Source organism: Zingiber officinale, chromosome 7A (genome assembly GCF_018446385.1).
Source record: "Zingiber officinale cultivar Zhangliang chromosome 7A, Zo_v1.1, whole genome shotgun sequence".
NCBI classification, from domain to species: Eukaryota; Viridiplantae; Streptophyta; class Magnoliopsida; order Zingiberales; family Zingiberaceae; genus Zingiber; species Zingiber officinale.
In genome coordinates this window covers 60,579,844-60,592,992 of record NC_055998.1, presented here as the reverse complement: position 1 = coordinate 60,592,992, position 13,149 = coordinate 60,579,844, and the positions used below count along the sequence as shown (strand labels likewise).

At 33.1% G+C, this 13,149-nt stretch overlaps 1 long non-coding RNA gene across 1 annotated transcript; it reads right to left on the bottom strand.

Annotated features, from left to right (window-relative positions):
- Positions 1-12,091: 12,091 nt before the first annotated feature.
- On the bottom strand, positions 12,092-12,912 carry LOC122001437. The gene is made up of 3 exons (XR_006117365.1): positions 12,826-12,912; positions 12,519-12,721; positions 12,092-12,377 (listed from the first exon to the last, which is right to left on the bottom strand). It is a non-coding gene; the product is annotated as an uncharacterized LOC122001437 (long non-coding RNA).
- Positions 12,913-13,149: the final 237 nt, after the last annotated feature.

The window sequence follows — 13,149 nt, the reverse complement described above, 5'->3', positions numbered from 1 at the left end:
ATCAAGAACGATAAAACATTTGTTATATGACCATGCCTCATTAACACAGAGTTAATTTAAAGTTCCACACAATGATTATAAAAATTTACACAATAACCTAAATCAAGAAAATAAGTGATAAAAATTAGATTCCGTCGAATCTCAGGAGCATACAGGACATCATATAGAAATAAGGTTCATTCACCATGTAGGTTGAGCTTGCAAGTGTCAATTCCTTTAACCTCAATTCTTGTATTATTTTCCACATATATCCATTTGTTGACAGCTGGTACCCTACAATACTCCACATATATAGCTCGATCACTAGCTACATGGTTTGTTGCTCCTGAATTTACAATCCACAAAGGATAAGAATCAGTTAACAATACTATACTTGCAACATGATGCTCATGGAAAGAAGATAGAGATGGATCTACCTTTTTAGGCTTAGTATAATCCCGAGCAAAATGACCCTTTTTGCCACAGTTGTAGCAAGTTAACTTGCTCTTAGGTCTTTGTCCATGTTTCTTTCCTTTCTTCTTGATTTATTTTTTCGTAGCAACAACACTAGCCTCCTTTTATTTTCCCTTTCCTTTCTTAAATCATTTTTTCTTATTCTTGGGACCAAAACCTTTAGCTACAAAAGCTTGACAAAAAATCCTTGTAGATTCAATCCTCCCTGCCTCAAGTTCAACATGGCGTGAGACATCAATGAAAGTCTTATACTTTCACTATGAGTCAGATTTTGTTTCATCATTTCTCAAAAATTAGAAAGGAAACGGATAACTACCTGAACCTATTATTTATTGATTAACTCATGACAAGCAGCTTTTAAGTCTCGAATCATGTTACCCATCTCCTTATGATGCTGGACCATGGTAACATTCAAGCATTTTTTACAGCTATCAAACTTGATTGTTAGTTGACAGAGCTTACTTAGATTTACTTCACTATACTTCTCTCTAATGGTTTCCTAGACAACATGAGCTGATGGTAATGGCTCATACTCAAATACTAAGTCATCCGCCATTGAACTAATCAATCTTCCCTTAGTAGTGGAGTACTTCCTTTTCCATGCCTTATAGGCAACAAGGTCACGTTTGTGCTGTAACGACCCAAATTTCCTCAATTAAAGTCCTAAAAGTAATTTAAAAATATTTAAAAATAATATAAAAATATTCTAGGGATTTTTAGAAATTTTTAGAGTATTTTTATGTAATTTTTGGAGGTCGTTTGGTATTTTTAAAACTTGATTGTTAGTTGACAGAGCTTACTTAGATTTACTTCACTATACTTCTCTCTAATGGTTGCCTAGACAACATGAGCTGATGGTAATGGCTCATACTCAAATACTAAGTCATCCACCATTGAACTAATCAATCTTCCCTTAGCAGTGGAGTACTTCCTTTTCCATGCCTTATAGGCAACAAGGTCACGTTTGTGTTGTAACGACCCAAATTTCCTCAATTAAAGTCCTAAAAGTAATTTAAAAATATTTAAAAATAATATAAAAATATTCTAGGGATTTTTAGAAATTTTTAGAGTATTTTTATGTAATTTTTGGAGGTCGTTTGGTATTTTTACTAAACGAAGGAAGTTTCGACAAAAAAATGTCCAAGCCGAAAATTGAACCCACGACCTTTGACTCGGTCAAAACCCAGCAGACCAGGTGGGCAAACGGATTTTTCTATTTAGAAAAGGCAGCGAATTTATTTAAGATAGTTAACAAAATATTGGATTATAAAAAGGATAAGTTGATCTTGGATTTGTCTATTTAGAAAAGGTAGTGCATTTATTTAAGATAGTTAATAGAATATTATAAAAGGGATAAGTTGATGTTTGATTTGTCTGTTTAGAAAAGGTAGCGAATTTATTTAAGATAATTAACAGAATATTGAATTATAAAAGGGATAAGTTGATGTTGGATTTGTCTGTTTAGAAAAGATAGCGAATTTATTCAAGGAGTTAACAGAAATATTAAGTTATAAAAAGAGATAAGTTGATGCTCTGTTTTCCCGTGACTTAAACCATTCTCTCCTTCTCTTCTGCATACGATGGCGGAGCCCAGGCAGAAAACGAAAGGGAGTTAGGGCATCATCTCCGACGGCCGGCCAAGGTCCTAGAAGCCCTTTTTTGTTCGGTTGTGAGTCTAAGAATCAAGGTAAGTGCTTCTCACCTGCAGTAGGAGTAGTTTCAGACCTTTGTTCTTCTTGAATTCGAAGCATGAGAAGCGCTTATAGTGCAGATTTTTAATTAAGCCTATAGTGCAGATTTTAATTAAACTTATAGTGAAGATTTTTATGTAGGCTTATAGTGCAGATTTTAATTAAGCTTGTAGTGCAGATTTTCAATTAAGCATATAGTACAGATTTTAGTTAAGCTTATAGTGCAAATTTTTATGTAGACTTGTAGTGCAAATTTTAATTAAGCTTATAATGCAGATTTTTATGTAGAGCTTATATTGCAAATTTTAATTAAGCGTTTATAGTGCAGATTTTTAATTAAGTCTATAGTGCAGATTTTAATTAAGCTTATAATGCAGATTTTTATGTAGAGCTTATATTGCAAATTTTAATTAAGCGCTTATAGTGCAGATTTTTAATTTAGTTTATAGTGCAGATTTTAATTAAGCTTATAATGCAAATTTTTATGTAGAGCTTATATTGCAGATTTTAATTAAGCGCTTATAGTGCAGATTTTTAATTAAGCCTATAGTGCAAATTTTAATTAAGCTTCTAATGCAGATTTTTATGTAGAGCTTATATTGCAGATTTTAATTAAGTGCTTATAGTGCAGAATTTTAATTAAGCCTATAGTACAGATTTTAATTAAGCTTATAGTGCAGATTTTTATGTAGAGCTTATATTGTAGATTTTAATTAAGCGCTTATAGTGCAGATTTTTAATTAAGCCTATAGTACAGATTTAATTAAGCTTATAGTGCAGATTTTTATGTAGGCTTATAGTGCAGATTTTAATTAAGCTTATAGTGTAGATTTTATGTTTGCATAGTATGCAGAAATAGTGTAGCATAGAATGCAGAATCTTGATTAGAATAGTATGCAGAATTTTGATTAGCATAGTATGCAGATTTTTGTTTATGCATTTCAAAGTTAGAATTTGTTTAAACATTTCAGTTTTTAAAGAAGCATTCTTTTATTAGAGGTATTAACAAGTATAAGAAAGATAAAGAAAAGAAATAAAAAGGCCAAGGCCTTAAGTTGATCCCAAAGTCAAAACTTTAAGGATTTTGGTACACAAGGTGCTCGTTAAAATGCCGAGGCATTATATATTAGAAGTATTAAAAGATAACAAGTATTTTACTTTTATCAGTGGTACTATACTGGACTCTCAGTTGTCCTTGGGTTGGGCTCCCATAGTCGTCCCTAGGTTTAGATAACCTAGTATGCAGGACTATCAATTGTCCTTGGGTTGGGCTCCCATAGTCGTCCCTAGGTTTAGATAACCTAGTAAACCCTACTAGATTCGGGACCAGCTATCTCGGGTCTAGTTAGGGATGCGCGCATAGCAAGTACAGTTGCCGGGCCCAAGAAGAAAGTTGATTATTATTTTGAAGTATTAAAGTATAAGTTTTCAAACAAAAGAAATAAGCTTCACATAAGTTTAAAATTCAGCAAGTTTAGCTTTCTTATATACTGACATGTTGTTTAGATTTGCTTCCATGTTTAGTATTTCAGTATGATATGTTTCGTTTTATATTAGATGAGCATTTAGTCTCTAGATTTCTTTCAGTTTACATGCATACTCGAGTTTTGAGAGTTAGATAGTGCTTACTAAGCAATTTTGCTTATAGATGCATTTCCTCTTACTGCAGATAAAGGAAAGGAAAAGCTATAGTAAAGGAAGGTGACAAGGAGGTGCGGATGGATGTGTGATGCCTGGACTATAGAAGCCTTGGGATTTAGCATAAGAATTTATTAACAAAGAGTTGAGTAGAATATATTAGATGAGTAATTTAGTCTTCCGCTGCTAGTTAATTATATGTTTTGAATTCTCTAAGAGTTTTAGGAATTACTATCAACATGTGTGCAATGTTAGTTAAGTAAAGTTAGTAGTCCAGTAGCGCTACGCCCTCACAGTCCAGTAGTGAGGAGGGTGGGGTGTTACAGTTGGTATCAGAGCAGTTCCTATTCTCCAGCATCACACATCAGCACCATCCTTGCCGTCTTAAAGTAAGAAAGTATTTAATTTTTTTTTGTATGCTTTCTTTATTCTTTATAGTAAAGAGAAATCCTTAGAAGTATTAGATTATATGTACAGAATAGGGAGATGTTTAGAAGTGCTTATAAACTGGGGACCTAAGCCTAGTGAGCACACCAGAATCAAACAAGATATGTTCTAGGATGGTGATATGATCTGGGGACCTAAGCCCAGTGAGCACGCTAGAATCAAACAAGATATGTTCTGGGATGGTGGTATGATCTGGGGACCTAAGCCCTGTGAGCGCGCCAGAAAAAAGGGGAACTCCGGTCCTAAGTTCGGACCCCTACCAACCTAGCGCTAGAGTAGTTGTCTGATCAATAACTTATGTTATGGTACTACTAAGTGCAACTAGGCCACCACAATAGTATGTTTATGAGTATGCATGCAAGTATGTTCAAGTCATGTTATGTTTATATTTATGTTTATGATTAGGTCAACGTTATGTTCATGTTATGTTTTTGCCTATGCATATGGACATGCTTATGATCGAGTCTATCATTATGTTTAGTTCATCTACCATGCTTACATTTATGCTGTCATGCTTATGTCACTGCATATGCTTATGTTCATTGTATGTAGGTTAGGAGGTCCTAAGATACCTTTGATGTGATTTTCCTTAGTACATTAGATTATGGACGCTAACTAATGCATGTACAAGGTAGATAAGATACAATAGACTTATTCTAAGTTTGAGGACGAACTTTTTATAAGATATGAGGAATTGTAACGATCCAAATTTCCTCAATTAGAGTCCTAAAAGTAATTTAAAAATATTTAAAAATGATATAGAAATATTCTAGGGATTTTTAGAAATTTTTAGAGTATTTTTTATGTAATTTTTGGAGGTCGTTTGGTATTTTTACTAAACGAAGGAAGTTTCGACAAAAAAATGTCCAAGCCGAGAATTGAACCCACGACCTTTGACTCGGTCAAAACCCAGCTGACCAGGTGGGCAAACGGATTTTTCTGTTTAAAAAAGGCAGCTAATTTATTTAAGATAGTTAACAGAATATTGGATTATAAAAAGGATAAGTTGATCTTGAATTTGTCTGTTTAGAAAAGGTAGCGAATTTATTTAAGATAGTTAACAGAATATTATAAAAGGGATAAGTTGATGTTGGATTTGTCTGTTTAGAAAAGGTAGCGAATTTATTTAAGATAATTAACAGAATATTGAATTATAAAAGGGATAAGTTGATGTTGGATTTGTCTGTTTAGAAAAGATAGCGAATTTATTTAAGGAGTTAACAGAAATATTAAGTTATAAAAAGGGATAAGTTGATGCTCTGTTTTCCCATGACTTAAACCATTCTCTCCTTCTCTTCTGCATACGATGGCGGAGCCCGGGCAGAAAACGAAAGGGAGTTAGGGCATCATCTCCGACGGCCGGCCAAGGTCCTAGAAGCCCTTTTTTGTTCGGTTGTGAGTCCAAGAATCAAGGTAAGTGCTTCTCACCTGCAGTAGGAGTAGTTTTAGACATTTGTTCTTCTTGAATTCGAAGCATGAGAAGCGCTTATAGTGCAGATTTTTAATTAAGCCTATAGTGCAGATTTTAATTAAGCTTATAGTGAAGATTTTTATGTAGGCTTATAGTGCAGATTTTAATTAAGCTTGTAGTGCAGATTTTCAAATAAGCCTATAGTGCAGATTTTAGTTAAGCTTATAGTGCAGATTTTTATGTAGGCTTATAGTGCATATTTTAATTAAGTTTATAATGCAGATTTTTATGTAGAGCTTATATTGCAGATTTTAATTAAGCGCTTATAGTACAGATTTTTAATTAAGTCTATAGTGTAGATTTTAATTAAGCTTATAATGCAGATTTTTATGTAGAGCTTATATTGCAGATTTTAATTAAGCGCTTATAGTGCAGATTTTTAATTTATCCTATAGTGCAGATTTTAATTAAGCTTATAATGCAGATTTTTATATAGAGCTTATATTGCAGATTTTAATTAAGCGCTTATAGTGCAGATTTTTAATTAAGCCTATAGTGCAGATTTTAATTAAGCTTATAATGCAGATTTTTATGTAGAGCTTATATTGCAGATTTTAATTAAGCGCTTATAGTGCAGAATTTTAATTAAGCCTATAGTACAGATTTTAATTAAGTTTATAGTGCAGATTTTTATGTAGAGCTTATATTGTAGATTTTAATTAAGCGCTTATAGTGCAGATTTTTAATTAAGCCTATAGTACAGATTTTAATTAAGCTTATAGTGCAGATTTTTATGTTGGCTTATAGTGCAGATTTTAATTAAGCTTATTGTGCAGATTTTATGTTTGCATAGTATGCAGAAATAGTGTAGCATAGAATGCAGAATCTTGATTAGAATAGTATGCAGAATTTTGATTAGCATAGTATGCAGATTTTTGTTTATGCATTTTAAAGTTAGAATTTGTTTAAATATTTCAGTTTTTAAAGAAGCATTCTTTTATTAGAGGTATTAACAAGTATAAGAAAGATAAAGAAAAGAAATAAAAAGGCCAAGGCCTTAAGTAGATCCCAAAGTCAAGACTTTAGGGATTTTGGCACACAAGGTGCTCGTTAAAATGCCGAGGCATTATATATTAGAAGTATTAAAAGATAACAAGTATTTTACTTTTATCAGTGGCACTATACTGGACTCTCAGTTGTCCTTGGGTTGGGCTCCCATAGTCGTCCCTAGGTTTAGATAACCTAATATGCAGGACTCTCAGTTGTCCTTGGGCTTGGCTCCCATAGTCGTCCCTAGGTTTAGATAACCTAGTAAACCCTACTAGATTCGGGACCAGCTATCTCGGGTCTAGTTAGGGATGCGCGCATAGCAAGTACAGTTGTCGGGCCCAAGAAGAAAGTTGATTATTATTTTGAAGTATTAAAGTATAAGTTTTTAAACAAAAGAAATAAGCTTCACATAAGTTTAAAATTCAGCAAGTTTAGCTTTCTTATATACTGACATGTTGTTTAGATTTGCTTCCATGTTTAGTATTTCAGTATGATATGTTTCGTTTGCTATTAGATGAGCATTTAGTTTCTAGATTTCTTTCAGCTTACATGCATACTTGAGTTTTGTGAGTTAGATAACGCTTACTAAGCAATTTTGCTTATAGATGCATTTCCTCTTACTGCAGATAAATGAAAGGAAAAGCTATAGTAAAGGAAGGCGACAAGGAGGTGCGGATGGATGTGTGATGCCTGGACTATAGAAGCCTTGGGATTTAGCATAAGAATTTATTAACAAAGAGTTGAGTAGAATGTATTAGATAAGTAATTTAGTCTTCCGCTGCTAGTTAATTGTATGTTTTGAGTTCTCCGAGAGTTTTAGGAATTACTATCAACATGTGTGCAATGTTAGTTAAGTAAAGTTAGTAGTCTAGTAGCGCTCTGCCCTCACAGTCCAGTAGTGAGTAGGGTGGGGTGTTACATGTGCTGTGATGTAGAACCATCAGCCGATTCATCCATGAATTGATTTACAACCTCTAAAACTTTTTTCTCCTCAAGAACGTATTATATCTTGAGGTACCATATTTTATAGTTATCCCCATATAATTTTTCTCCTTTATTGAGTTCAACTATGATATTTTTAGGTGCCATAATCTACATAATAAATACATTATTTATTATTTTAATATATTTCATATGCTTATAATTAATTATTAACTCAGAATAAATTAGAATTGGTTTACAAAATCAAGTGATAACTATGTTTCTACTCATCATTTGTATGTGCCAATCTAATCAATATTGATCAATTATATTACACACATCCCATCTAATGAACTAATCATTTTCATATGAACTAATCTTATATTAAAATGAACTAATTATTTTCACATAAACTAATCATTAAATATGAATGAAACACATATTAAAATGAACTAATCATTTTTGAATGAACTAACACTACAACAAAAACCCTCATAGACATCGATTTTCCACCGGTGTCTATTACATTTTCGACCGATGTCTATGAAGCCGATGTAAAAGGTCTGTCATTTTAGACATCGGGTTAAAACCGATGTAGTATCACTTAACGACACCAGTGTTCGAATCGGTTATTAACCGGTGTAGTATCACTTAACGACACCGTTTCATCAACGGTGTAAAACCGATGTAATATTATATGTTAATAACACCAGTTTTGGCAGCGGTATACGACCGATGTAATATTAGTTAATAACACCGATTTTGCAGCAGTGGAAAACCGATGTAATATGGGTATTTTTTAACAGCACAAATTTGATTTCTGAAACATTGAAAAACTGACAGTAACAAAAAAAAACACAAATATTCACAAATTATATAAATATTCTTCATTCAACAGTATCCATAAAATACACAAATATTTACAAATTACATAAATAATCTTCTTACAACAGTATCCATAAAATATCCAAACATTCTTTTTACATCAAAAGCTAATAGATATCAGAATCAAGGTAGAACATTCTTTTAACAACACATAAAGGTAGAACCGCACTTCAAATGTAATCTAGCATGCATTCAGCCCACTCGAACCGCACTTCATCAATTTCAACTTTGGAGTACTTGAGATTTGTAAACTGTAAAAACACATAAATAATATATTAGTAAAGATGCAATTTTGAAAGCTGGAAATGGTAAAGATGCAATTTTGATTTATTTATTTTTTTTCCAAATATCTGCTCTAGCTCTAATGAGGCCAGTCTAGTTTTTCTGATCTCTATCCTTCTAACACTTCAAATCAAGCATTTTGAAAGCTTTTCAGTCTGATTTTGCAATGAGAACTACCAATAAATTAAATTTGGAATGTAAAATATCTAAACCAAAGAAAGTCCCTTTCTAATTGATACTTGCAACAAAGATAATCTACAATACTTTATACAAAGTTAATTCATGATCAGGATCCAATAATCCACCATATGTCAAATAACTAAAACAAATGTGTACATGTATCAAATAAAATAGAATACTGAGTTTTTAAAGGATGCTGTGGAAGACTATTGTTCATAATGCTTAATTCATTGAAGGATAATTGCGCGCATCCGCATACACACCGATACACATATACATATGCAATTTAGCACAAAAAAATCATTGTAAAATCTAAAACTTTCATATATGACACTTAGTATATGCTGCTTAGAATATAACATAGATAATTTGCTCCTTCTAATTAAAGTACAGAGATTGATAAGAACCAACAGCATCATACAACAAATTACTAGGCATGATAATGGTTGAACAAAGAAATATGACTACACAACAAATCCAGTGAAGGAAGCATAGAAAACAAAGAAAATGTTCATTGTTAACAAGCAAATGAAGAGATATACTATTTATTGTACTACCTTTGATGCCATCTTCCAAATCTCATAAGCAAGAATGCAACTGTGCCCTTTGTATACACATGGCTAATAGACATAAATACAATAAGGAGCAAAAGCTATAAAATTCACCATCACCACGCAATCAATGAAGCAGACAAACACAAGGTGGGTTGATATGCAGTGAAAGTGTTAATTAAGTGGAACTGCAACAAATTACCTATTTCTATGTTGCATCATCAGTACAGTTAGCCATGTGCATGAAGATGGGGGTCTAAATCTCTGTACAGGAGATTTGGATGATTAACTAGTTTCTATTACTGGCTTTTACTGTAACAGATCAACTGAAAAGTGTATATCTGGTTAATTTACAAGTAATGAAGTATTCACAATCAGGAAGCTATTTAATGGTCTTCTTTCTTATCAAGAGCAGGGAATTTTCTTTATGCAAACTAGCCAATTACTGTAATCATAGGGCACTAGGTCACAAAACTCAGAAACATCGATTATGATAGGACGCTGAGATCCTAAGCAGCAATTTTACTTCAGAAAAACCTTGGAAACGATCCCAAATTCAAGAACATAAAGATCCTAACATATCTCACTTACATCCGTCAACTCTGCCTTACAGCACAACGGACAACAAGAGTGGTGCATGGTCGCCAATTGCACTAGTGAAGGTTCTCCTCTCTTTTTCTCTCAAATTTGATTGGCTGACTATTTATCCTAAAAGCTAAGTTTTTAGGAAAGAGAGAAAGAGACTAATATATACATTGATATCCTTAATAATCTCCATCTCTTTCTCCAATTCTAATTCCCTCTTTTCGGCCACTCTAGTTACTTTTGAGGGCATTTTTACTAGACTTTGGTTGGCTATTACTGATCTTATTCTTAAGCCAAACCAGCTGATTAGATTGACAAATATTCATTTATGAATCTCTAGTAGCACAATCGAAATCTGATTAAAGACAACCTTAACAGATTGTCCACACTCCAGATTCTGCGAACCACCATATTGTCAATTGAGGCATTCTCTATCCACCAAGTAATTTGCTCCTTCTAATCTCCTTCTCAACATTGATGATAGTCAAAATCTAGTGAAAACTACACAAAAAAATATAATTAGTGTATATATGCATCTTGCAAGTTCTCAAAATAACTCTTTTATTATTTCCTTTACCACAGTTCAATGGTCAAAACTTTGACAGGAATTAACAACTACAGAAAAAAACTAAACTTTTGACAAGAATCTTTAGATGTCTTTCAGATTTTTTTTTGGCAAAATACATATATACATATTAGAAACTTAACCCAAAATATAAACAGATACCAAAACTTCAGCACCTGGAACTTCTGAAACAACAAATTTGCAACACTTAAAATATGATCAAAGAAAAATACACTAATTCACCAAACAAAGAATAAGAACTTGTCCCCAGGTCATCTTAAGAAATTCCAGATATTTATCTGCAGCAGAACTACATCCTAGAAATGCCCTCATTAAGTAACAAAATTCAATCCTCAGACTACTCTAATGGGCGAGTATGAGAAGAAAAGAACCAGAATTGCTCAAAAAGGTAATGGATAAATAAAGTAAACCTTATGCATACACCAGCACATAAAACTCCTTTCATATTTCTAAGATTTTATTGATTGTGATAGAATGGACAAAGAAAAAGTGGAGTCGAAACGTACAAACAACACTAATTCTTCTAAATTCGGCATAGATGTAACAGTGTGAGATAAATGAAATTTATGAAGTAAACAAAAAATTGAAGTGTGAGATAAAAAACTCTAGATAAAAGTGGTTGTCACCTTGGCAAACTTATCTGATGAGCCTGTTAGAAAATGAGAGTCATCTGCAGATTTTGATAGGGAGGTAATCGTTTTCTGATGACCAATTTCTTTATCTGCCTCCTTCAGTAGTTTGCCAGTCTGAAAAGTTCACACAAAATACCACAATGAATACACATGTTGCCCAATGATAACAAGAATGAAATTGACTATGCTGTGATGAAGAGTTGGGCAAGGTCTTGACTAATTAAAAAATGAAATCAAATAAGTCTGAAATTTTATATATCTTAGATTTTGTACTGCTATTCCTTGCAACCGATTTGATTTCCTTGGCTCATCAAGAATGAAATGATAGTTAAATTAGATATGATAACAGTCTCTTATAATTATATGTTGTCAAACGACATGAAATTTCCTTGAAAGATAAGAGCCACCACAAAACATGGCAAACATGAAAAGTAGACCATGTGAAAGTATGATATATTAGGAACTGGTACAATAATTGTAGGGGGGACTAATATGATATCAGAGAGAAAAAAAATCCATACTTAGCTAACGTCGTATCACAAAATAGCAAATTTACATATTAGAAGAGAGAAACATCCATCAAGTCTTTTGACAAATACAAGCTAACTTCTTGTATTAAAATTTACATGTTTGTAAAATTTACAAAGTAAGCTTGGATATGGTGGATGGAACTCGGGGTGTTACTTCGCTGGACTAATCCTAAAAGTAGACCGTCTTCCTCTAGTTCTCGCCTACCGAGGAAATTGAAAGCACAACTTATACACCCTAAAAAGCCAACCTTCAGAATGCACACATTTGATTAGATAACTGACGGTAAAAGGCTAGCAATATACAAGTTCCATGCTGATATCACTTTGAAATTGCAACACAACCTCAAAAGGCTTGTGCTCTTTCCTAATAAGCTTTTTTCAATGTAAGCTCGGATAAAAATATAATGCACCTGGGTTAAACAAAATATACATATAAACGCGAATGGAACTTCAATTTACTGAAAAATATCTATAGCTGATTAGATCAAACGTGTTGGCGGTGATGCAATGAAAACTGGCAGCAGCTTCATTGGCACTGCAAACAAACCAAATCAATATGATCTGTTAAACAAAATGCTACTTCAAGACAGATGTTTTTTGTAGATAAATGTGGAGATTTTTTTTTCTTGACCAAATATGGGCATACAAGAACATTACTGTAGAAATTGAAAAGCACCTGATCCTCTGACAGGCAAAATTTGAAGGGGACCCTTTTTGACAAGTAGAATAGATACAATACACATCTCTCTTAGGAATATGCAATCATCTGGCTATTGGATACTAGACATATCAGAATGTAACGGTTGAGGTGACTGAGTCTTGATTAGAGGCTTCAAGGATTCCATGATACTAGAAAAAGAAGGCCTTTTCCATGGCTCGCTGAAGCTCAACATGTGATTTAAGTTAGTGTGTGGGGAAGCACGAGTGAAGAAGTATGTTAATATTTAATAACCATGCCTGCATCAGGCAATAGAAATCTATACCTGGCCCAACAGGACTCAATTATGGCAGCCACATGTCTATTTACAATACTTGGGATCTCAGGCCTTCTTGCCTTGAAGTCAACTGCAGCAACCACCTGCAAGGGCACAGCTTGTATTTTCTTATACAGTTAAAGGAAAATATATCAATTAATGGGACCCAGCACTGTCAAAAGAAGTTACTTTTATTTGTAGCTAAAATAAACAAAGACTTGATGGATAAAATTTACAAAGTAAGCTTGGATATGGTGGATGGTGAGGTAGATGCTTCCAGTGTTTGGAAAAGTGTTAACAAAGTCAATCTTGGGCCATGTTAATAGGTCGATA